The following is a 5,004-nucleotide window of genomic DNA, read 5'->3' as shown; positions in this document are numbered from 1 at the left end:
CCGGCTGGGGAGGAGGAGCGAGCTAAATCCTTCCAAATACGATTTTGTTGCAGCAACACAAGAAACCAAGCAAGCTAAAACCAAAACCAAAAGCACAACGAAATGACCCAACTCGGAAAGCGCGAGTGTGGCGCGCGTGTGTCCGCGTCTGGGTGCGGTCGGGGTCGGCCTGCGAGCCGGCGGGGCGGGCGGGCACAAGGCGGACGTCCCGACTTTCTCTTCCAGCAGCTGGCGCGGCGACCCCGGCTGCTCCCCAACGGGTCCCGGAAGGGAACTCAGGCCCCGCCGTCCTGCGCGACCTCCCCTCTCCTCCCTCGCTGCGCGCTGCGCTCCCGGCCGCCCCCTCCCCGCTCCCCGGTCAGGGCTGCGCGCCAGGACGGGGAGGGGCGCGAGAGGAGGGGGTGGGCGCGAGGGGACCGACGGACGCCGGGTCTGCGAGGCGCAGAGAAATGCGGAGAACCGCTCGGGAAGCGCGTCGGGGGCGGGCGCCGTGGGGAGGACCGGCACGTCGCTGCCCGCGGAAGGAAACCCGGTGGGACACGGCAGCGACGCGAGACAGTCACTAAGAGCTCCAGAGTCAGCGGCGTGGGAAGGGCCAGGTCACCCAAAATGCGGTTCTTAGAAAGAGAAGATGCCCTTAGTCCTGGGCTCCGGACCCCAGGGGCTGCGCGCTGACCTCCAGAGAGGCCACCCGGAGTCTTCTGCCGCCAGGCTCCAGGCAGCTCCAGGCCCGGGCAGCGGGGGCCTGTCGCCTGCTAGCGATTCTCCTGTGCGCTTGCGTTCCGGGACCCGTCTCGGCCTCAGAAACGCGTTGGAGAACCTCAGACCACCGTCGCCTCCGAAATCCACTCAGATGCGGGAAGCCCACCAGGAGGGTCGTGGACCCCGCCCGAGAGAGATTGACGTTTGACTTTGAATCGCACTTGGTCTAGTCTACAGCAGCGTGTCTGGGTTCGCCAACAACTGGGAGGAGAATCGAAGGAGATCGCAGAGCCCGAATTCGGGACCTTGACTCCAGGGCCGAGGAAGCGCTGGGACCAGAGGGGTCCTGGATTAGGAATCCGAGGGGAGGGGAGGGTGTTCTGTTCCACGAAACTACTTACATTGTAAAAGTTGCTGCATTAAGGGGGACCCATGTAAAATGTGTATATTTAATTTTAATTCACCCCCCATAAAAAATTGTGCATTCTGAAATGGTGGCTCTTTTCTCACAAACTCTTAGGAGCTCTGCTGATGCCAGAGAAATGAGAGAATGCGACGCTCCTGCGTGCCTCTGGTTTTATTAGTGTCCCGGCATAATTTTCCTTGTTCCCCAAATTAAACCGAGTTGGGAAGAGATAGGTCGGGCCGCAGCTAGGGCGCCCACCGCCCGTCAGTGGCCAGGGACTGCACGGGACCATCGCAGCAGGGACGAGGCCGCAGCCGCGGGCCACAGCGCCCCCTCGCCGCCTGCACGCAGGACTCTTGGGCCCGTGTCACTCCCTGGCCTCCCCTGTGGTGCTAGAGAGCCCAGGACAGACTGTGTCTGTGAGGCGCCTTGGCCGGTGCAGCCAGCTTCCCGGAGAGACCCTCGGGCCCAAGCCCGCGTTCCAGACATCTCTGCACGCTGGACCTCGCGGGCAGCCCCGGCTCCTTGAAAGGGGCATGTCCACGCCGACTCGTTCTGAATGCGTTGGCCACTGTGACGACAAGAAACAAAACATGTGGCAGTGTTCACTTATCGTCACAAAGGCACGCACGGGAGGAGGGGGAGATGCAGGGCCAGCCTGAAACAGCGTCGCCCCTGTAATTGTCACAAACTGGTCGCGATTTCACAGCAGCTCTCGGCTTTTCCTGCGCCCCTGCCCGCTCTCTGCCGAGCCGAGCTCGGACGGACAGCAAGAGCCAGAGCGGCCAAGCGGCGGGCGAGGTCCGGACAGCTCTGCTCGCCTGGACACTTTGCACGTGGGCTGGGCATCCCCGGCCGGCAGTCCCGGGGAGGAGGCGGTGGGGCACGCATCGCCGGCCTGCGCTCTCCGCGGTCATGGGAGACGGAGCTCGAGGAAGCCAGGCCACCCTCGCAGGCGGCCGCATGCGGAGCCACCGCGTCGGGCCTCCACGCTTGCAGCCTGTCCTTCTCACTGACCGATTTCAGAAGAAGGCCAAGCCAACTTGAATCTAAGAAAAGGAAAAGTGATTTTAAAAAATCAGGGCGCTTTAAAGTGAAACGGAGTTTGTATATTCCAATAACAATGCAGAGCGTGAGTTTTAATGTCTCTGCGTAGGCATTTTAATCTGTTACAGTCACTACCAATAAAAACCGCATGTAGTGCGATTCGACTGTTTAATAGCGCAAGGTAGACGGTTTTTATTAGTAGCAGGCAGCAGTATGGAAAATTTAGATTTCAGTGGAGGAGTGTAATTGCTGGGAGAAAATACACTCGAGGAAGAGGCTGTCTTTAGAATCAGCAGCAGAAGCTAAAGAGGGGAAGAGACAGTGCATGTGCCCAGGCACCCAGGGCGCCCAGCCCCTCCAAAGCCACATGCGCTTGTCTGCTTATATACTTAATTGATGTCAAAATCGAGTGTATCCGGAGCATACGCTCCTGCTCCAAACTGGGGATGTTTTTGTAATAATTCAATGTTTTCTTTTCTGCCCCTGGCAGAGATCAGGCCCAAGGGGTGGGGGGGAGAGGGGAAGGGGGCCAGCCCCAAATGCTAATGAAACACAGCAGGAACTGGCCTTTAGAAATGGAAATACTGGAGGCCAATCATCCTTGGAGATAAAAATTAGACCTGATTTTTTTCACTTAAACTATCTAATTGGAAGCGAACCCAAAAGCCTGCGATCTGATCTGCTGCTGTTTACGTTTGTCATTCAACGTGTGTGATTCTCATCTGTGGCCTCCACCTGGCCCAGTCCTCTCCTGGGAAGACCGGAAATATCATGGATCCTGTCGGTGCTGCATTCCAGGGCACTGCTGGAGTACCCCCCCCCCCCCAGCACACACACACTTTTCTCTTTTCTTTTTGACACTACAGTGGTCGAGGTAGAGTGTCTGCCCTGCACTGACTTGGGACAGCTGGCCTGGGGTGGCGGCGTGGAGGGATCTGCTGGGCTAGGTCCTCCCAGTGGGCCAGTGTGAGGGAAATGATCTGTTTGGGGGTGCTGTGGATGTTGACGTGTAGAGGGTGCAGAGACTGGTTTTTAGGAAGGAGGGAACACTGGGGAGGAGGGGGAGGAAGACTGGTGGGGGCTGGTCCTAATTGAACTGACTAGGCGTCACAGGCCCCCATGCAGGCCAAGGAGGATGGGTTCTTCCCAAACCTAAAACCTCGATTTGCCACCGGTTCCTTAGGACCTAGAGAAAGACAAACACAGCTTCACTGTGTCTTGAAGGTTCAGCTTGTAAACAGGCCTGGGCTGGAGCTTCTGGATCCCCAGCTCCCAGCCTGGCCTGGCCAGCGCCATCTGGACCTCCAAAGAAGTCCCTAACAGGGCTGGCACGGCAGGACGCGGGGAGGCCTGGGGGACAGCGCGCTGCAGGCCTGGGCTCCCCCCGCAGCAATTTCACCTTCCAGGTAACCCACCCGAGGGGGCCTTGGAGAAAGAGGCACCTGTTGGGCGGGGGCGCGACCAGACTACTGCACAGGCCTGCAGGCCCTGGACCTCCTGAGCGCCCCCCATCGGCGACCACCCTCCAGTAACCAGGCGCCCACGTCTTCCGGGCGCAGTGGGCAGGGATGGAGAGCGCTTGAGAAACCGAGGGTATTCTGGGGCCGGGGTCCCAGGGCTCCTCACGAAGCCTCTTGCCTCTGGGCCCGAGAGGCACCTCGGGAGCCGCGTTACCTGAGCCCCCTGCGCTGCAGACGGCCTCTTTCTCCTTCCTTCCCGAGTGGCCGTGAGGCTTCCTGTCCTGCCGGAGGCGGGCTGTCCGGTGACAAGGCTTTCCGACACTTGTCCGAAAGAGGCGTCAACTTATTAAAATAAAATCAAATAAAACCTTTCGGGGGTGGCATCTTCACGGGAGAAACACTGGCGGCGTGTGTCACAACAGTCCCAACGCGCGAAGTCCTGCCACGCAGAGAGCCCCGTCTCCACTATGGACTTCGGGCACAAAGCTCACCTCTGGGCCCTCCTGGCCGTTCGCAGTGACGGACCCGGATCCGGGTCCCGCAGGGACGCGCTGGGCGGCGCGGGGCAAGCGACCAGGCTCGAGGCCACGGGGAGCCTCACACCGGAGAGACAGAGTCCACGCGGGAAGGTGGAAGAGGAACCCGCGCACGTCCCCCCTCCCAGGACCTGGGCCGCGGCGCCCCCGTCCCGCACTCCCTTCGCCCCCATGCCCCCGCCCCGAGCCTGGGGTCACGCGCGCAGTCACCTGGGCCGGCCTCTTCGTGGCGCCGAGGGAACGTGGGTCGTTCGTCCCCCAAGTGGGCCAGACAGGCCCGATTGCGGGCGGCCTCTGCCTAGTCCTTGCGGGCCGACCCGGGACGGGGGTTGGGGGTGCGATGAGGAAGGGGACTGGGGCGGCGAGGGGGAGCCGGCCCGCGAGAGACCGGGTCGCCGGCTGGCGGGCTGGCGGGGGGCGCCGGGAGGACTTGCGGGGCGGGGTGCGCGCCGGGGCGAGCCTTTCGGTCCGGCCGGGCAGCGGGGCCGCGGGCTGGGGCTGGGGCTGCGCGGGAGGCGACTGCACCACAAAAGCCTGCGCGTCCCTCCCTCCCTCTCCCCCGCCCTCCCGCCTCCTCCTCCGCCCTCCCCTCCCCTCCCCGCCCCTCCCCCGGCCGCGGCCCGGCAGCCGGGGCGGGCGGAGCGGGCGGAGCAGGGGAGGGGGCGGGCGCCCGCATATGCAGATGAGCGCGTGACGGACAGCCTCGCGTTCCAATGTCCCTCGGAAACTCGAGCGCTCCTTCCTCAACTCCTCACTCCCGACTCCAGACGCCCCCAAACCCCGACCGCCGGCCTGGCGCGCGGCTGCGCCCACCGGCTCCGCGCCGCCGCCGCCGCCGCCGCCGCCACCGCCG

This window comes from Mustela nigripes, chromosome 12, assembly GCF_022355385.1.
Source record: "Mustela nigripes isolate SB6536 chromosome 12, MUSNIG.SB6536, whole genome shotgun sequence".
In the NCBI taxonomy this organism is placed as follows: Eukaryota; Metazoa; Chordata; class Mammalia; order Carnivora; family Mustelidae; genus Mustela; species Mustela nigripes.
The sequence above is the reverse complement of the archived record's forward strand: the minus strand, read 5'-3'. Positions refer to the sequence as shown.